This window comes from Plodia interpunctella, chromosome 21 (genome assembly GCF_027563975.2).
Source record: "Plodia interpunctella isolate USDA-ARS_2022_Savannah chromosome 21, ilPloInte3.2, whole genome shotgun sequence".
Lineage (NCBI taxonomy): Eukaryota > Metazoa > Arthropoda > Insecta > Lepidoptera > Pyralidae > Plodia > Plodia interpunctella.
The window spans coordinates 2,740,765-2,763,418 of NC_071314.1; the positions used below are offsets into that span (position 1 = coordinate 2,740,765).

A 22,654-nucleotide genomic window follows, 5' to 3' on the forward strand; every position below is an offset into this window, starting at 1 on the left:
TAGAATATAACCTGGAATTACACATAGGGCTTTTATCCCGAAATACCCACGGGAGCGAAACCTTGGGGTTTATGTATACAACTTAATATAACCGTTTGTTAATGTATGATAATGGCGGTTAAGACACTAACAATGGTCGTTAAAATCCGCCAATCCGCAAACATTGGCACAAATTTAGAATAGAAAATAATTTCAAAGGGCCTGTGTAATTTTTTTCTTTTTCGTTGTTTTGTAACAAAATAGCCCATTTTTTATACACAAGTGGCCAATTTTATGAACGCAGTTTAAATCATAATCATTATGAAATATTTTATCAGTAGTGTGTAGTTAGTGTGTTACTTGTTCTTTAATTGTGTTGTTCCTTCACATTTTAGTGATTCACTACTATATTTTATTATAACTGTTGTTCGCAGCCCTATTGATATTTTCTTATTGATTATTGATATTACACTACACATGACTTAAATTTTCGTTATAGTCAGATAGTAAATTTTTACAACCATTTTTACACTTCTTTTGCATAAAGACATATTGGCTACGAGAAACTGTTAACCGATAGCTAATTGCCGTTGTTCATTGACGTAGAAAAGATATCTTATACCGGTAAATACAAATATTTTGCCGACCTCCTGTCCGCTATCTGGAGGTCCTGGGTTCGATTCCCAGCGTGGGCTAATATTTGTACCTGTGATCACAAATATTTGTCTGCGGTCCATCGGACCCGCGATACAAGTTTTAATAGTGCTTAGTGTGGGCAGATGAGTATTGTGCATTTATTTATTAAGAGTGGACCACACTCTTAAAAAAGTAAAAGATCAGATTTAATATTTTTATTCCTATACTATCAGCCTGCCTGTTCTGTTTCCAATCTATATATATATATATATATATATATATATATATATATATATATATATATATATATATATATATATATATATATATATATAATCTCTTGCGTTATATATATAAAACTCTTGCGTTACTGACTGATTGACTGACAGACAACGTACAGCCGAAATTACTGGGCGTAGGGGAGTGTAGGTGAGCACTAAAATTTTTGGAAATTCTACCCCGATTGGGGTGAAAGGAGGAAAAGCTATTTTACGAAAGTTCTATTCCGTTGAAGTTAGTTACTTGAAAATTTGTTATAAATAAATTTATTAATACGTGTTTCAGATTTTTCTGATAATTAAACCTCAACCCCTTCGAAAGGGGGGAAAGATTGTATGGGACTTAATACAATATTCAAGATAAAAAGCTGAAAATTGGTATACATACTCTTCATTATTTTTCTTAAAGAATGACCGAGATTTTCCCATGAAATTAACGCGGGCGAAGCCGCGGGCAAAAGCTAGTCACTTGTATTCCTCGCCAGTTGCCATTTCTTGTCGAAGGCCGATGACAGTTCGTACGGACCATCTCATATTCAACTTGCCTTGCGATATTTAGTCCTCAGTCGGGACCCAAGTAGTCACTCTTTTTGTCCATAATTCTATACACCCAGAGCTATTAATATAACATATAAAAACAACCGCTATTCTATTTTTAGATGTTATTTCATGTATATATATTTTAATGACCGCATGTAGCTGTCTAAAAATAATGAAGAAACGATCTCTAATTACAGCGATTTTACGCATTTGTTATACAGTATGTTACTTACGTTGGCAGTTACTTTCACTGGTCTTGACTCTTGTAGTTAGGGTTATCACAGGTAAAGAGGGAGTACATAAGAGATACCAAGTTTATTGTTAGACAAATTAAAAAAAACCCGTCTTTCAATATTCATTTCGCTACAACATTAAACGGCTGAACCGATTTTTATCAAAAATATCTAAGAACCATTGCATAAAAAATAGCTATCAAATACAAAAAAACCACATATAAATCGGTTCACGTTGGTTGTGGTACCTTTTGTATTTTTGTTATTTTTAACTCAAAAACAACTGCAGATATGATCTGGAATACTAACATTTACACATACCTAATCCTTCTTTTATTCTCTATTATGTACGTGAGTATATATATATATATATACTCACGTACATAATATAAAACAAAGTCTTTTACCGTGTCTATTTGTCCCTAAAGGCATCTGACATGACTTTTACGACCACCTACCGACATAAACGTGACAATTAGTCGCATACACACTAGTCCAAAATAAATAATAAATAAAATATGTTTGTCCAAAACAGAAATGATCTTAAAAGAGTGTTGAAGTCTACTTTTAAGGAATGACTCCCTATATTATAACAAATAAAATGGAATTTTAGGCGTATATCTGTACATTTGCCACGCCACACGCGATTTGGTCGGCTGTTTTTAAAGTATTACAATCGACATACTACCAGATTGGTTTTGACTCATAAAAATAATGGCTTTTAGAAATTGGTACTTTATTTGGTGGTTGGGAATGTTTTTATGGGACCTTGATTCGTGTCAATAACCGTTAAATTTAGGTGAGTAGGTAGCCCTTAACTTTCGCGACCTTTTGATAAGAATGAGAAAAAACATAGCATTGTCTTGAGTTTGTTTGATAAAACCTCGTTTAACCTAAAAGAAATACTCGCAAAAGGATTCCATTCCGAGTGGAACAATTGCGAATGACGTTATTACACCAAATAAACAAAATTATGGTTTAAAGTCCTACACAAACGTTTTTATCTTTACTGTCTAAAAATAAGAAGAATTCAAATCCGATTAATATTGAGGTAAAGGCGAAAGTTTGTGGATTTTTTTGTTAATTCTTGAAAGTACGCGATTCCCGTAGGATTTCGTCAAAAAGTCCGATAGTCATTGGCGCTTTATAAAGTAGATGGCGCTGCTCATAATATTTAAAACGTAAGTGAACGTTGAGATGTCAATGTCAACGTTGACGTTGGCAAAATCATCGTTTTAGCGAATGATGGAGCCATGAAACTTAAAAAAAAAATCGAATGACAAATGACATGTGACTCCGCGGGATGCAGCTAATTGTTAATATTTGCCCGCTCTTGTGAATAGCTAAATAGTGTAAGAACTTTTTTACTGACACTATAATGTTCCTGAGATTATATATAAAGAAACAATAACTTATAATCATCTACAATAGCGAATGGTGAATGAAATAAAATAATATAAAATAAAATAAATGGTGATGGAAATAGCGGTGAATTCAATAGGTAGATAACTCTCGTGGTTTCAAATTTTGGCTTATTATATTACTATGGATAAAGGGACATCAGTAAAGAGAAAGCGCCTAATTTTCCCCGGGTGGGTATTGTCAATTCACCGGAAAAACAATCAGCCTGCGCAGCCTACCGTGGGTGGACCACGTAATTCCTCGAAAGTACGCCACGGTGATGGTGTGCGGTTTCGGTTGTAAACAAAACTATTCAGCCTAATTCTCATTATGCCAGCTCCACACTATCGTTGGAAAGTTACCGTACTTTGACGGATTCGGCATACATTGATGGTTTTTCATTGAGGAAAATAAAAGCACTCATACAAACTACGCAATGCTCATGCATTCGCGTCGGCATCTGTCAGGTGTTCGGCGATAGTGTGGAGCTGGCATTACGATATTAGTCATGCTGAAATTGGTTCCTTTTGGTGCGAAAACGTCAAATTTTATCGTGAAATCAGGGTTGGTTTATGTGTCATTGGCTGCAAGGTTCGTTCGAATCCTACTCATGTGATGTCACATGTCACATGTATTGTATTTTTCATAGATGATTAGATAGTGGAGGAAATCTTCATGGAGAAACCTGCACAGCACACCGGTTGGTCTTAAAAGCCATCTCAGATGGCTTTAGGCGACTTGAATAAGATTTGATGCCAGTGTTAAAAATAACATAAAACAAAAGCTAGGGTTCGTTCACTGTACATACACGTTTCTAATCGATTTCGTTGAAAATAGCGGTAACGTTTATCTACCAACCAAAAGCCCTCTTTGGCGGAATAATGATTGAATTTTATCTGTGGTTCTGTCTCTGGTCAATAATTTTACCGATCACACCGTCATACCATGAAATTTCGAAAACTTTTTCCACAAGTGTCGTAGAAATAATTATATATAGTGGTGACCTGTTTCCACTGTTTCTTTGGCGGAAATAATGATGGTAAATATATATATCGTTTGTGGTTCGGTCACCAGTCAGTACGTTTTGTGTACGATAGAAAAAACAGTTCTATAACCAGTACGTAGTAACGTGGTTCGCAGTACGTTTCGACCGCTGCAGCCGCGCTGTCATTACGATCAGTCAATTTTCTTGAAGAAGGAATTATTACCAGAATCATAATTCTTAATATCATCATTGGTAATATCAATCATGAAATTGACATTTACCAAAGTCAGATAGTAAACGTAATTCTTGTCTATGGTAAAATTTGAAAAATTGTAATGACGCGACATCGGCAGTCGAAAGGATCTGAGAAACACCCAACATCATATAAATCTTATGGTAGTGATCTATCACAAATTTGGCAGAATGATAAAATATCAAAAATGGTTTATGGTCCGGTTAAGAGTCAGAATATTCTGCTATTACGCTCAATGGAAAGAAAACAAATTCCACAACACGATAATCCGGTGACTTGCGACCCCATAACGTCTACTCTCGTGCCCAAAAGCAATACTTGTTTGGCAGAAACAAAGATGATAGTGTTACGTCTCAAACAGATATGAGAAAGGGTCCAATCAGAAGTGGTCTATATGAAAACGCCCAGTGCGAGTCCCATTTGGGCTGTGCACTGCGACTTTTTTCACGCTCTTAGTTTTTGTAATCGTACGGCGCACCTCTATCTAGTATTATTTTTTGCCTTGTGCATACGCATTCTCATATAACCCGTTGTTGCATTATTACACGCGAACTTTTATACCCATTAGAAAAGGCAGCCCGTTTGAAATAGTCTGTTTGCCGGTCGGTAAACTGCACTGCGGCCAGCGAGGCTGCGAGACGAAAATAAACAACTTCGAGTGAAAGTGTTATGCAATGTAACGCGACCGCAGGGTCTTGATACTCGTACTACCAGGAAGATTTCCTTGATAACACGAGGAAGTTTGCTCAGTGTGTGTGTAGTAATCTGTAATATTGATATTAATGATACGGTTTAATGTTTTTTTTATAGATAAATAAACTTATATGATCCTATTTATTGTGTTTATGTACGAGTAGTAGTCTAGTCTAGTCTAGACAGAATCGACCTACGATTAAATGTTAAATTATTTTTGACCTAATAGTAGGTATTTCCGGCCAAATATGTTTAAATAGCTTAAAAACTAAACTTTAACAAAAACATACTTCCTAATTAAATATGGCATTTAGCATCAGGGTCACACATATTAATTAGTAAACAGTCTATGCATACGTAAAACCGGAACACTATATTAAGAAAATATTAAAATACCTATTTGTATTTGTCGAACATCCTTTTTAAATTTATTTTTAAACCGTACAGTGTATAACTCGACCGCGAAGATTCGAGACAATGCATAAACAATTGTCATCAATAGGCGACGGGCAGCAGATGAATTACCTAACACCAATCTAAACAAGAACTATCAAAACGTGTCCGTCGCAGTACACCATATTATAATGTATTAAAACGGAGCCGAATACGTCCAAAGTGTTACATAATTGCATCTTGCGTAACTTTACTTCCGATCTCCGAGTCTCAGTGTGTCGATGCACGACCTCCTTTTCTGCACGTAGGTATGTGACACATGGCCCACTGAGCTTATGGGGGACAAGCTTTACCCCGAAGCGATAACGAAAATTTCGGATTAGTAATCTGCTATTCGTGATCATGTAACCAATTGCAGAATATATTATTTTCTCGAGTAAGTAATTTTAGCTAGTAGGATGAGAGTCTGATGAAATGAGTCTTCTCAGGTCAGAGATGATATGCTTGCCAGTGGTCTGACCACTAGGGATGCTGACGACCGTGCGAAGCGGAGACGAAAAATTAAGAAAATGTCCCTATATATTTATACTAGCTTTTGTTCGCGGCTCCGCCCGTGTGAGTTTCACTGCGAAAGCGGAACAAAAATATTCACCCCCTCCCCATACTATAATGTAATTTGGAGATTGATTTTTGAAAATAAATTACCATGTATGTATACTAGTAGAGACTAGAAGGACAAATGGTTATTTGTCCCTGAAAGAAGAACTGTTTCCACGGGAAAATAGCGCGCGCAGGCAAATCTTTGTTTCTCATATCGCTGTCTCATTTTCGATCATCTGCAATCGGTGCGCACGATACTAACTGAATTTTACTTACAGACTTGTATAGGATCAGTCGAGAACGCGTGAGCCTTCTCACGTAACGTAACGTTACTCCACTGTGACCTCGGTCTTTGACACGACCCAGTAAAAGCTGGTATCCAGTTTTATTACCTCATCCCATTACATTGTCTCGGCTGCTAAAGTCTAGTCATAATTTTAAACCTTATTCCTAGGGAATACCTTTGCAGCCGACCGTACTTGTACCACGATATAAATAAATGGATATAATACTCAACAGCTTGCTAGCACTAAGTTAACGCGCTAAGCTATTACGGGTCCAATGGACACAACCACAGAAAAGGACAGAAGACACCCTGAACCGCACGCAAACATCTATGATCGCAAGTTCAAATAATTGATCGCGCTGGGAAGCGAAACCAGAGCCTCCAGAAACCGGACGAGCGTGATTAACACTTTTATGAATGTCTTATCTTTAATTTTGTTAAAATCGATGGCAGGAAATAGAAGGCATGAAAATGGAAAACAGAAGACCATCGACAAGAACTTCAATTTTTTTCGCGATTTTCATCATGATTTATTTTTTTATCTACTCCAAAAAGATTATTTCTATCACGACGTAAAAAGTCTAAAATGTTACATGGAATATCAATGATGTCTATTCTCAATATTATTTCTGTTCCCTGCCCCTGATTTTGGAAAGTGTACGCGACTGAAAACCTAATAGAGTTTTCATTGTCTGTTAGATCACTTGTGCAAAATAAGTGTAAAAGAAAAACCATGCCATACCATTCACTAAGCTGTGGCCCGCTTAGTCTCGCAGAGGTATAGTTGCGCAAGAGTCAACAACTTTTAAAATGTTACATCATTTACTTCCGATCTGTGCCAACGGTCCGCTCACCTCATTGCCAGGTTATTGTTTTCCGTAGCCGAAATTATTATTCAAGTTTTTAAATGTCAATTTGATGAACTGTCAGTTAACAACTAACACAACATTTAAATCCACATATTCAAGAGTAGGAAGCGAGAAAATGACATTTCAATTTTTTTCAAGTTTTTATTACCGGATCAAATGTGGCTATGACAAATGTTATTAAATGGGGTCAGACGTTTCTTTAAATAAAGAAATGGTATCGCCTGCGGTGTTAATCATACAATCATTAATGAATGAATTTCTGCATCATGAATGAACCAAATAAATTTTGTTGCTGTCAGATATTATTTTGGATTTCTTTGATTGGCTACTCTCGTAAGTTTACTAATATCAGAGATGACGTAATTGAGAAGTTATGGTACTTACAAGAAAAACCAATCCGATTTTCTATCGATTAAAATATTCGCTGTTATTTGAATGTATCCTAAATTTCAATCCATTTGCCCATTGCCCTACTATTAAAGCCAATAAGTTATGTAAGCAGTGTTACATAAGATACAGGCGAGCCCAGTTTTAGCTGTCGCTCAGTGTGCTACAAACATAATGAAACACCTTCATAAAACTCAATCATTTGAGCGTAGTAGGAAAGCTAACAAATGTCTTACTTACTCCTGTGGCTCAGTGACCGCAAATTGGATTTTGGCAACCGAAACGAGTGAGCGAGAGTCTTCAGTTGTTCGCTATGGTTCGCCAGTTGTCATCTCCCAACTTACGCAGAGCAGACTCCACAAACAATTAATGTATAAACAATTAATATTTAGAACTTACGTGGGCGCTCTACTAAAATGAAATAATATATTTGTAGTGCTAACGAATAGTAAACAAACTCGGTGTGGTGTGCTTTCTTACATTGAGTTCCTTGGAGTTTTCATTTGAAGACATCGTCATTATTTCATCCGCTTATTATACTGTTAACAGCACTTCGACCTACCAAATTTCGTTACAAATCCGCTGCCATTACTAGTATAAATTATACGGAAATACCATTGTATAATACACTACGACTGCTATGATTAGAAAAGACACCAGAACATGGAAAAAAAGCTGTCATTCTGTAATTTAAAGTTTTAACACATCTTATATATAAACGGCGAGGGCGTCGCTGCTGTTAAATAAAGTGACTTTTCAAAAATATTTTATTTAAAAAATTCTGCTAAAAACGTTTCGAACTAGGAAAGGAGATATCTTTCTCGAATGTGATAAACAGAATTTCTCAAAGTCAAATATAAATTATAGGACACATTCTTGTTAGCAAGTAAATTGGGATTTTATGATCATGCATTAAGATATCTCCCCTATAGAATATTTGATTAGCATTAACATAAAGTTGAAAGCTTGCATGAAAGCTATACTATAAATGATACTTTGTAAGCTGTGACATGGACGACCCCTAATAACACCGCTTCAAATGAGGGATTTTACAAACAAATCAATGGAAAGAGGATTACGTTTAATTTTTAACATTACTTGATTAAACTTGTTGAAATTTCCTGTTGTGTTCAAGCAACAAAGCAATGTTTAACGAGCAATTACACGCCGCGTTGCTTATTATTTCCCTATTACTTATTGTTTCTTTACTTATAAAAAAGTTAAAATAGATTCTAACATTAATAGAACGAGGCAAAACATATTATTTTAACAGATTTTATTTTTTTTTAATTAATAATCTAAATACATTACGATTTTAGACTTTGCAACCACGAGGTCTAAAGTTACTTTTCCATGACTGGAAAAGAACCTTTTATGAGATAAATACACCTTTCTCTGATATCTATTACTCTATTTTTAAGCGTTTGTTTTTATGCATTGTTGATGATTATCATAGCGACAGCTCCAACAATTTTGTATTCGCTCGTGTGCTCGAAAATTTCACAAAAGTAATTCAAGTAATTGTCATTTCTATCAAAAAAGATCCACCGTTCCCCCGAAATCTAGAAATTTCTGAAACAACAACGTTTTCACTAGTCCACATTTTAGTTCTGGCAGTCCAAACGCAGTTAATGTGTAATGAGTTATATTTTAACTTTCACGGTTTATAATACGTGATGTAATCTTACATAAGGCCGCGATTAAGATTTAATGACATCGCAAACCGCATGTTAATTGCGCCGTGTTATATTGTAATTTAATTAGACCTAACTATACCGTTCTCCACAATCTTGTTTGTTTGATATAACTTTATTACATAAAGCATAAAGGAAAAAAACAACCGACAGTAAAAGAAATAGTTAATTTTGCAATGACTCACCAAGCAATCGTATCTTATGTACATAAGATACGATGCTTCAGTTTATATCCATACTAAATGTTACCCGCGGCTTCGCTTCGCTAAAAGTATATCAATCTCCAGTCTTCCAACTAGCTCTAGCCCAAAAATCATCACAAACTATTTCTGTTTTGATGTGAAAGGAGGACAAACACACATTCACATCAATCTTATAACACTCCTCAGTAGGCGTTGACAGTTAAAAATTCATCATTTATGATATACATATACATTGTCATGCCAAATAAAGGAACAATTCAGCTAGATGAAGATATCTGTTTCAAAATTGAGTTGTAAAATTCCACTCGAACAAAAATTGGCAACATCGCAATTAAAATAAAAGCTTGTGATACATAATTCTTCGTACGGTGCGTCAACCATCCATTTTCTTTGATAAAACTGTGGCGAACCTTTGTATTTGTACGCATAAATTGAACATATATTTATGATTGTAAATGCAATAAGTTCTGTATGATTGAATAAATTAAACTCAATGATAATTGAAATTATGACAGGTCACCGACTGATAATAGTGAAACTGTAGTTTTATTGTACTATTCAATTCATATCACAAACGGTGCATATAATATTAGTTCACAGGGGACTATATGCCGCTGTAGTAGTACTAAAATTGTAATTAATTTAGACTGACACTGTTTGTACGTACTTATGCGTGTAATAAATTAATAATTGATTAAAATAAAGAATGGAAAATGTATGTGTGAACGTGAGTTGTTTAAAAGGTCAATTATAATAACAACTCAAACGAGACAATACATATTGGATCAAATTATTAGTCAGTAGAGCCGACAAAGGTAAAAGCTTGAATCTTGTTTTCATTGTTTAAAATTTTTCTTCTTTATGTACCCTAAGGCTTCACTTATATTTTTGTGCATTCGACTTTTTAGGATATTATAATACCGTAGATAAATTATTCTATTTGGTTTTTTTTTCATTCTAGTTATATAGTAGAACACACACACATGTAAAAATATGTAGATTTACATATTTTCTTTCTTTTTTGCACACGATTTCAAAATGTCGGAAAATGTCGAATGTCGGGTTCCCAACAACATTAATAGAAAATTTAAAATTAGAATACTTGATGAAATTATCAAATTAGAAATAACACTGTATTTAATGTAGTCAATTAACATGGTTATTACCATACAAATAAGATAACGTGAGTGCCTGTTTTCTTGTAGTTTTCTCAGTTATAGAGCGCGCATAGCAAAACATCAAGATGTTTCTATTTCTTTTTTATAAAACTGTGGGTCGTACCGCATTGATTTTTGTGGCATCATCCTTCTAATTATTTTTTCCTTAGTCTACCCGTAACCCTAAAGCAATGGGATAAAGTGACGTAGGATGGATCAATACGAACGAACGGTGAATGAATACCAAAATAAACAACCAGGCTTTTAGTCTAGTTTAAGCACCAGTCTCCCACAATAATATAACTAATTGTTACCTATAGTCCTTTCTTTTGTGTATTATACATATATATTCGATTAAGTTATATATTGGAGAGAAAATAATTATATAATTATTGCTTCGGTTACAAGTTTGTCTTGGAAACGTGTTGTTTTGACAACGACCACGTTGGTTTACGGTTCAGTTTTAATCCAAGAATCTGTTAAACTTTCTCAATACCGAGACGTTAATATAATTGGGTAACGATCGAGATTCAACTGCATTCCGGCGAAAATTACCGTTTTGGAGGCAAATATTCTTGTCAATTTGTAATGCGAACGTCGTACACAACATAAGTGTGTACAACATACACGAGTGTTCATAGTATGATAATTTGTTCTGATTATAATCACTTACAATAAGTCATTTACTGTTTCCAAGAAGGTTTAATAGGCATTAAAACTTTACCGAGTGTGAGAATCGCCAGTTAAAACTTTCTAAATGTTTTAATTAAGTTAAGCATTCACTGATACATATAAAGTGTCTTAAAACATATTACAAGTATAAAACAACATGTTTTTAATTATCTTTAATTGAAAACAATGCCGCTGCTGCATCTGCCCTAGATAACAACTTTTTATTTTGACGACTATTCGAAGGCCCTTATATTATTAGAAACACCAGTGAAAAATTATTGTAATGATGACAATACATTCAAAGATACGACAAAAACAAAATCACAGATTTTTGGACTCGTCCAAACGCTCCGATGATACTCTAACGTGACATCACGATTGAGTAATATCTTGGCGAAAAAAGCTATTTTTTTAAGCTTAATTATTATAAGCTTTATTAGTTGTTTCAAAAATATAATTTCAAAAATAACTAAATAAGTTGTTTCAAAAATGTAAGTTTATGATGGATGAGTTTATTTTTATTATTTTTTGAAATAGATCTAGCGGCATTGTTATAGTATATATAAATTATCACAATGATATATCTATTTTATTTAGAGCGCACATCTTTTTACTAAGCTTTTTTACAATATTCTGAAATTTTCATCGACTCTATTCAAAACAGCCTGTTTTAAAATCATTAAGAAGATAATAAGTCGTGAATTTACAAAGGTAAAAAATAATCATTAAGCTAGATTTTAGCACTTGAATGGGCAAAACAAAATTATTTGAATATATTTCGGTAAAGGAAAGCCAAGAATTCCTAGATGAAATAAAAGAAAAGGTATAGGTCGTGTCGTATAGGGAGGTGAAATCGATGGCTGAGGACAGAATTAGATGGAAAATGCTCCACCGACAAGAACAATGTTCTTAAATTAATTGATGATTATGATATTTCGGTAAGCTACAAAAGTAAGTCAAGAGAAACTCACCAATGTCATTCTCATAGGCCTGAAATATATTTTAAATTACTTTTTTGTATAAAAGTAATTATAAAAGTAAGCCTCTCAAACTATAATTGTTTTTGTTTTTGCGTTGAACTCTCATACAAACACAAGATTGTATGGAGTAGTAATAGCTATATGAAGGGAAAGTGCGTTCGATGTACGCAATATAGTTTATAAAAACTATAACTAGCTATGTAAGTTTTTTTTATCAGTTTAATCAATCATAGTCCCAGTTATTATTGTAAAAGACGAAAGAGCCTGTTCCCCGGTTGGTGGTATAAAAAATGTTTTGTTTGTTGCCTCATCACAATTTATCTACTAAACGTGTCTTCATGGACTTTTGCATTTTGGCTTTTATCCCGGAAAAATAACTGTTACCGTGGAAATCCATGTGAGTGGAGCCACGGGCACAAGTTTGTTCTAATCTTATCTTAACTAATATAAATGCGGAGGTAATTTTATTTGTTTGTTTATTTAGCTTGAGATATTTTCTCGATTGTTATTTTACCCATCTAATTTTTAAGTTTGAAATTTAGCGTTTTGGACATATGAATATATGGGAGTGCAAGTGTGTGGCATGCGCATGCGCAATATTGAGCAGTACGCGAACGTACTGCTCAATATTACGTACACGACTGCTAAAGTAGCCAATAAACTTCATTTGTCTATTCGAACATTCGCGAAGGAAATATTGTAGGTATTCTAGTTAGGTACACTGTTGTAGGTATAATTAAATCCACTGCGTACTTAATCTATATACACCACATAACTTTTTTTAAATTGAAATTTATTCTTAACATTTTAAAATTAATAATGGTCTCATTACAATGTCGATCAAGGCGCGTGTATCACGCAAAGCGATTTATTAAAGGATTCACGGTTCAATGGTGTATTGGACCGTAATACGTTGTATGATTGCACTCCAGAAGTTCTTAATAAAAAAAAAAAACTAATGCGCAAAAAAATTCGTAGCACACAGACCCTGATCTGAGAATTTTCCCGGTTTCTTTCGCAGCTTTCCCACTTTATTTTTCTCAACCCTCACTGTCTTTGAAACCACTTTATTAATTTATTCCACAAAATGTACAAATATGGGACCTAACGCCATAACCCATTCTCACAGTTATTAATTTTGGGATTTGCACCTTCTGCTTTGTTTTGACCTGACGGAAACGTCAGACATTTATTCCCTACGTACCTAATTAGTCGCTCAAAAATATATTTTTTCAGTTTAGTTGAGAAAAAGAAATTTATTCGTGTAATTTTTGTTGCAGGTAAGGGATATTTCTGTAAAAAACAAATTTCCAACAGCAGGATGCCTGATATCAGTTTCCTGCTACACCAAAGGTAAGTCACATTTGGCGGAATGTTTCCTATTTCTCTCTATCATCTTCGTTGTATTCTGTTTCTGTGAAGCCGCGAAGCCCCGGGAGTCTTGAACTATTCACGAATCAATGACATACTATAGTACCGTACCCATCGCTGCCGAACCGTTTTTATTACTCAGGGAATTATTTCAACCATTTTCTCTATCTTATCGATAGTAATAATTTACAATTTTCGTATAACAAACAATGTTTTCAAATTAAATATATTTACTAAATTTTACTCCGAATTATAGAAATTTAGGGGTAGATTTTTGAAAAAAAAATTTAAGCCTATGTTTGAACAGGGTTCTTTAACTTAAGGCGGTTTAGCCGTGAAAGTGGAACAGACGTACATACAGATAGACAAACGGAGTATCGCATTTATAATATTAGTGTGGAAGTATAGGACAAACTACACATTTATTATTAGGGTACTAACTTAACTATACTATATTCTTCAACATATGATCATGATCTTTGTTTATCTATAAACATAGATCATGATCATATTCCATCTTGACCTGACCGGGGATCGAATTCGAGACCTACAGTCTGCTACACTGTAGGTCCGGCATGATGACCACAGGCCACGGAAGTCATGAAATTGCACAAACTGTATTTCGGCAAATAAAAGTTGACCCGAATTGGTGAACAGCCGTTTAATTTTCCATCAGAGTCATGACACTCATTTCCCTTTACAATTAACAAAGAAAGTTTTGATCGATCAATCAACAACCTTCCTACCGATTCCAATCGATTCCAATCGATCGATAACTACTTGATTTGTACATCAATACTTTAATTACTATTCGTAAATCCCTTCAATATCTTTTAATCTAAATGCTGTCAGAAATGATATTGTTATGTTCGTTTTTCAAAATTTTCGATTCAAGATTGTAATTGGTTAACCAAAGAAAGCTTAGATATTTGTTAATATACAATAGGATACAGTAATGTATTTATTTGACAGCTGATTTTTGAATACAACTAAAATAAATACTAAAGTAGGTCATTACTAGCTGCGCCATGAAGCTACTCGTAAGCTACCGTGAGAACTACGATAGTAGTGATGTATGTCTCATCTCCGCATGAGGTCGCGTTCGTGGCTTTATAAACTGACTAGGTTACTCCTGAAGTTTTCTTCTGTATCTGTGCCAAATTACATTAGAATTAAAAAAAAAAAACAAAAATACAAGTCTTCTCTCATTATAATATTAGTATGGATATGGATTAAGTACTCATTAGGCATTTACTATACTATATTTTACACACGATATCCCATTGTCGGGGGTCGGCGCAAAATGTCTCTCCAGTTGTACTTACTTCTACATTATCTATGCATCAACTCTTATATTCCTTAATACAATTAATTCATTTCTTTTTTAGGCCTTTCTCTCCCAATATAACCATCCGCATAGATAGATTAACTCTTTATTGCACCATTCACAAAGGAGTTCTGAATTACTTTTTTCAGTAAATGTCTCTTTTTCGCCTCATCACATCCAAAACAAGTCTATTGTATTACTGTCTCATAGTCACGATATATGTATGTCTCGTATATAGCATAAAAATATTGTGTAATAGAATTCGGAAACGGTAGGAGTGTCTGCGCCGGCGCATTGTCGCTGGAGGCAGGATTCACAGTGCGCCGGCGTTGTTGTGACATATAGATGATTGTCTTCGTATATCCTGTACGCGATCTATGCCTGTCACGATTTCGTTTTTGTACAACTGCGGCTTCCACGGCAATATTTTTTGTATTGTGGTAGAACTACAAATGTCACACGAGTTTCCATTCTTTGTGGAACCACTTTATAAAGATCCATGGAGATTTTTAGATATTTGTTTATTGTATTTTAAAAAGAAAAGAAGTTCTAAACAAATCTTTTTCGTTTTAAAAATGTAATCGAAGCATTTGAATATTAAACCAAAATGATTGAATTCGATTTTAATGAATGTAATATGCAATAGCCTCATAACGTTTGCAACTTTTTATCGTATTATACCTGTTTAATGTCCTCGCGTGTATTGAAGTTGTGGCCCTATGCCATAAATCTGTGAGTGTAATATTTACCTCGGTGGTGCAGTGGTAAAGTGCTTGCCTCTGAACCGAGAGGTCCCGGGTTCGATCCCCGGTCGGGTCATGATGGAAAATGATCTTTTCTGATTGGCCCGGGTCATGGACGTTTATCTATATATGTATTTGTTATAATATATAGTATCGTTGAGTTAGTATCCCATGACACAAGTCTCGAACTTACTTTGGGGCTAGCTCAATATGTATAATTTGTCATAATATATTTATTAAATTATTTATTTCTTTATAATATTTATTACAAAAGTATATAAATCATTATCATGGTAATTCTCCCTTTCATCCTCATCGTCATCGCATCATAAATTAAAAATATTTATGTCAGCAATAATGTAGCTGGACTCCCCTTAAGCTTAATTAACCTTTCAGATCGCATTTCAATAAAATGATTTATGCTAATGGATTTTACTGGTCTGGCTCGAACATGCATGGTCTTCGGTCAGTGAGTGAGGATAGCACCTTGAGCTTGGCGGCCCTTATGTTTGGGACCTTTTAGCCCTCCCTTAGTTACATCGAATGTTCGTGAATGTTAACTTTGACTAAGCAGTGCGAATGATATATGATGAATACCTGCGTCCCGGGGCTTCTCTCCCTTGATAATTTCGTGATGAAAAGTACGCTCTGTGTTATTCCTGGTCATAAATAAACATACACACATACATTCTCACAAACTTTCTCATTTATAATATTAGGATACAATATACAATGTGGTGTACTATAATTTGGCGAATAGAGTAACTCATTTATTTATTTTGATTTTAAATATTATTTTATTTTAACAGGTAAGTAACAATGATACTAAGGCACCGCTATTGTGTTGACTATTCATAAGATATTTTTAGTTGATTTTAATAACCTATATTGCCCGAGTGTGTAAAGGTTTGTTTCCACTGCAATGGTCGTCAATTTATGATTGTTGATGGGGAAACAAAATACTAAGTTATTACAAAACCGTCAAGGATATGAATCTATTTAATGCTATCATAATCTGCTCAAATATGTTATACTCTTGTACCTTTATTAATTGTATTTTGAGATAAAGTATAAACAACTAAATAACAAAAAAAAATACATTTGGCGAAGTCTTCCTTAATAGAATAGTTATAAATCAAGTTGGTTTATGACCAAGATTTGTTATCAAAAACATGAATGCAGTGAAAGACTCTTATCGAGACCATCATTCTCCAGTAAGCCTACTTACAATTTAGAAAACAGAATATTTCACGTAAAGTATAATGTTTCTTGCTAAGTACAAAACTGTCCTAGTTTGCATTATAATATTTATGTGCTTACATGAAATCGCTTAGATCTACTATCATTAAGTGTATGTCACGATGTCAGCTAAATTATCCGTTTAATATTTAAATCCCTTTGCCCTACCATTGTAGGTGCCTTTTAACTGACAGTTTGTAAGAATGCTAATTACTCTTATATTATTCTGAAGTTGGTCCTGCTCTGTTTTAGTAGGAGCTTGATTTGTGGGTTTGATGATTTTTGACTTATTAGACCTGCAATTCCTCTCCATCTTATATTGGATTCTACGTTTATTCTTTCTTTAATAGCTCATGAGCCCGTTTGTTATTCATAAGCTATGAAGGGAAGTCTGGATTCTGGCCCCAGAAGAGTTTAACCACCTTTTCTTGCAAGCTGCTTTGTCGTTTCCGATAATACTTATGTGGCCCAAGCTATGAGAACCGATGTATACCTAGCGTGTTCATATCTTCCTTTTTCCGAATGATAATGGCCAATATCTACTGCCACAAGCAAGGTTAATTTTTTTTTAAGAATTCAATATAAAAATACTGACAGCCTCAATGTGTGCACGGAGATTTGCGCCTAAAATAGGTACATAAGCCGTATAGGTACATAAGGTACACAATCAAAGCTCATGAGAGCCAGAATAACGGCTTGAGTCGACATTTCTACACGTTGTTAATAAATGTTGAACACTTTCAAGCGCATCCCATTAGGGATTAATTTCGCTTATGACGGCAGAATACTAGTGTTAGGTTTAAATACTAACTCATCCTACAGTCCAAAGCACGTAGACACACACACACGATTACGTATAAACCTATCCAAGACCCAGGCTTACATAAGTTTATGTAATTATATTATTTATAATCTAAAAACATGGCATGTGAAGTTATTAGTAATTACATAAACACTGACATATCCCGTCGTGGTCCATGTTCCTATATAATCTATATATGTAAATTAACCAATCTTGTTATTTTGCATCATAAATTACTTCACATTCACATACTAAAAAGAAAAAACGCACAGACAATAGCTCCAAAAGTCTATGGCAGCATAGAAGATTATTATGACGAAAAAAACAAGTTATCGTTTAATGAATGTAGATCGTATACAATAAAATAATCGTGTTAAATATACCTACCTATATTTTTTGTATATTTACCGACTTATGCAAGTTTATTTATTACGGAAAATCAAATGAAGTTAAACGCAGTTTTTTTATAGATGGATACACAACGATATTTTTATTTATTTAATATATGGCACGCTTATAGTGTTTACGTATAAAGTTATAAACTTCGTTTTCCACGTTGTCTTTGTTCAACGTATAATATAACTCCCATATTTATACGTAGTACAATATGGATATTAATAACGGATTATTTGATTTACCTCTCTCTATATTTTGATAGACGTATGTGCTTTTTACCAAACATATATATTGTAGGTTAACGGTGCAATAAAATATAGAATGGTGCGAACGATACATAACGTGTGTAGTTATGCTAATGAACATATTAATAGAATATTCTCGAAGACGTTTGGTCAGAATTGCAATCTCGGCCAATCAGGTTTCAGATTGGTGCCATTTGTATTATCTAATATTATTACGTATAAAAAAAACTTGTTTGTTGCATAAAATTGGAACTTTTATTGTTTGATAAAGTAGGAAATGTTTTTTATGTGTCCGTATAAAAATCCTTCCATTATATTTTTGTGGTCTTTTTTTTTCTTTCGAGTGTAATGTCAGATTTTATTTAAGTCGCCTAAAGGGATCTGACATGAATTTTACGACTACCTACCGCCATCTAGTGATTAGTAGTCATATGAACACTCAAAAAAAAATTTGTGGCAGTGTTGGGTTGGTATCATGTCGGTCGTGATTTGTGCGTGAATTAGAGGTTTTTGTAGCATTGAGAATTAGGTACATCATTTTTAAAATTGCCCGTAAAAGACTAATTTCTCAACTCAATCAATTTGTTTTGAATTGGATTTTTTCCTCTGATATTTAATCGTTTCCACTATTGCTGTTTACAATTTCCTGGGATGAATAAGCCAATTAAATTATTTTTCTGATCAAGTTAAACGAATTCACAGGTTCGCTATTTCAGTGACTACTTATCGTTTGCTTTTAATATGTTCTTTTCCAATATTTTCAAATCGACTTACAGGAGTAAATAACGATGTTTAATTTATGTAATTGTAAGCGTCATTAAAAATGTATTTGTTTATGTTCGCTATCACTTCTGTCGGTCGATTTGCAAAAACATTTCCTTTTTTATCTGTAGTGTCTTCTGAAGCCGTCTGTGTTTTACGTATTTTGTTAGAGGTCAGAGAGAAAAGTTAATGTTACTGGTAGTACAGTTAACAGCGTCAACGTCTCGACATAACGCAGAATGCAACTTTTGGTCAATTTCGAAAAAAAAAGAAAACAAAACGCGACCTTTGTTTTCTTGAGTGTGTTCTCGCACCACTTATCCTCTGTTATAAATGTGAATGTAAAAACTGTGTTTCTTACAATTTATTTCTGTTATAAATGTACCCGACAAGCATATATATAACAGAATAGTATTATGTCTCTTGCGAAAGAGGTTCAATGATATTCTGCGATGACGATGTTTTGTCGAAAATGACCAAATTCGCGATGACATTATGCAGTTTGCATTATAAATGTCATCGTGAATATGGTTATTTTCGGTCAGCGTCAGTACATCGTTTTGGCTGCGAATTCTCGGATTTTGAAGTCGGGTGGAGGTCTAGTTATGTGTGTTAATGGAGTGGACTGTACCTTGAAATGAGAATAAATTCAGAGCCAATTCGGGTTATCTGTCGATGGTCTTCTTTATGAATTTTACGAGCTTTTGGTCTCATGAACATTTGTATGTGATTGTGTTCTGTTAACGAATTGCAATTGTTGATAGCAGGGGTTACATTAAAATGCTGATGATGTTGTTCTCGTCATATAAATTACAAGTGAATTGCAAATAATATAAAAAAATGCAATAAATATAAATCTTTATAAAGAACCTTACTTTTATATAGATTAGAATATAATTACTTTACTTTTCTGATACTCCACACAGCAAAACATCGAAAATTAAAATAACATTGACAACATGTTATATCACTACTAAAAATAAAATATCATAGAATTACATATCGATTTAAGGTTATCTATTTCGAGTTAAGGTGACATGAGTACTACTACATACAGAAATAAATAACAAGTCAACCTCGATACATAAAGCAATTGCGTATATCCGAATATAGACACCAAGGCAATACTTCGCCAACTTGACCGCTCAATTGCACGCCTTATCCTTGCGCTTACTAAGGTCAGAACAAAAGTCGATGGACTAACGAAAATTGGCCGATTACGTGAGCGTCAAAATGCTGCAGCGCCGGGGTCTTGCTGTCTTGCCGCTTTGCGCGCGCAGTCTTACATTGAGACGCATGCTGCTCGCGCGCACTTTCGCTATCGTTAACTTCCGCGATCGACTTCCTAGCTCTCGATCGTCATAAGGATTTACTTCCTTACTTCTTAATCCCTAAGACTTTCGATCGATTAATTCGATTATTTTGTGATCAAAAGTTGAGTGAAGGAAGGATTGAAGTGAAGTGAATTATGTTTGTGATCCTAGCTTTTATTGGAGTGCGATTCGCCTTAAATGTGTCGAGGCAGAGTGCCCGTGCGCTGGCAGACGAATGCTACACAAGAAAGTAATTTCTTTTTTTTTTCTTCGTTAATTTACATGTGGTAGATCTCATTGTTTACACTACAAAAATCATCTAAAAAATGTGATTTAGATCACTAAAACACACTTTTTTGTAATCACATTTTGCTATGCCACTATTATTTATTATTTAAGGATGCTAAAAACTGTGTTGCTTATAATTTATTTGTATTTTTATCAAAAGTCGTGTCGGCTACATTTTTGTTCAAATTAAATACATTTTAGTTCAGATAAAAAAAAATAGACCAGGATCTCCTTAATTAACCTAATTATGTTCAATGTTTCCTTTGCATCCAATGTCGTCCCACACCTCCAAAATAGCTGCAACTAAATCATTTCGAACCACGGGTCAACAATGTGGAATTTATATTTATTTACAAAGAAAACCAATTCACAGGAAAATAATGGTTTATATAGAAATAAGACTTGTAGAAGAAGTAGTTTGTGATGTGAAATGGAAAACATTGGCCAAAATTGAATGGACCATTGGACTAGAAAATATACTTATATTTATAAATACTGCCAATCTATATGATACTAATTCGCGACACACGAATTCTTTTACCAACGCATAATTTACATTATGTTTATTATTTCAACTATAAGTTTTAACATTTCTTGACATTAAAGTATTATTTTAATTGATGTTACATTGCTAGACCAGTTCATCTTAAAATGGCTGAATTTAAATTAAGTATTAGCCTGCGGAAGATCGTTGCCTAATCTTATTACAAGCATATATTATAATAGTTATAGTTATAAATAATCTAATATAGAACAACTAGCGCTAACTTGTTGATTTATTACATGACGCAGCGCTATTGCGTAAAGTAGCCATCGTCAATTAATTTAAAAACCTAGATTCTTGTTGATGGAATAGTTTAAATTTTACTATATTTTCTGCCATTTATTTTTCCTTCCTATACGACTGCCTCGTCTATTTTCATCATGAATCACCTTGGCATTCCTTTTCCTCTTCTAGTGTTTTATACTTCAATAAAATCTGACACCATCGTGAGCAATAACACACTCGAAAATTAAAGCTTCCTTGTATCATGTCGTATATAAGATGGCCAAATTTTTTTCCTGTTCTTGTCTATGTTAAATAAATAATCATAATTTTATGATTATTTATAGACACGATTGTATTGTCTACAAATGAATAAAGTTCAGTTATCACCATATCATTAGGCTTTTTGAGAGTTACAGACGAGTTGAAATTGCCAAAGTCTGATAATGATATACTAAAATTATAAATGCGAAAGGTAGTGACGATGCTTGACACACTCCATCTCTTCTACTGTCTTCTTGTATTTCTAATCCCACTCAATTTTACATCCTGTACTTTTACGATATTGTTCTCCTCTCTTTTCACAACGTGCACATTCCATCGAAGCAACCTCTATAAAAGTGTATTAAATAATAGAAGATGCTCCCAATGTGAAACACCGTCCAAACTAAAAGCAGGATAACCTTTTAGCATGTCAGGTATCCATTAAAATTATTTCGTTATAAACTTCATTGTATGTGCTAGGACGTGAATGTATACTTTGCATAAGCGTATTGTCTAAAAATAAAAATCCAGTTTCGGTCAGTTGTTTGCAGAGGGCAGTTTAATTAATTCAAAAGTTCATACGGCCATAAAGCCAGGTAGGTTCATACGGGTAATTTGATATGCAGTCGACTGTACGACTGATGTATATGATATGGTTGGAATCGAAGTGTGCCTTATATTCTTCATATTTTATTCATATCTTCATTATTTCAATGTTATAAATAAGGGTTATAAAAAAGAACTCGTTAAAAACTTAAATAGCTTTAGGCCTTCGAACATGTTGCCACCTATCTATCTATACATATATGTCCAAATATTATATTTTTTATTAAAACCTGTACAAGTCATCATTAACATGGAAGTTATTTTGTTGTTAAGGCCACGCTTTAGCTTCCGCA

At 33.9% G+C, this 22,654-nt stretch overlaps 1 protein-coding gene across 4 annotated transcripts in view; it reads left to right on the forward strand.

Annotated features, from left to right (window-relative positions):
* Mhcl (Myosin heavy chain-like) overlaps positions 1-22,654 on the forward strand; it is a 178,232-nt gene that overhangs the window by 84,074 nt on the left and 71,504 nt on the right. The gene's annotated exons all lie outside the window — the stretch shown is intronic.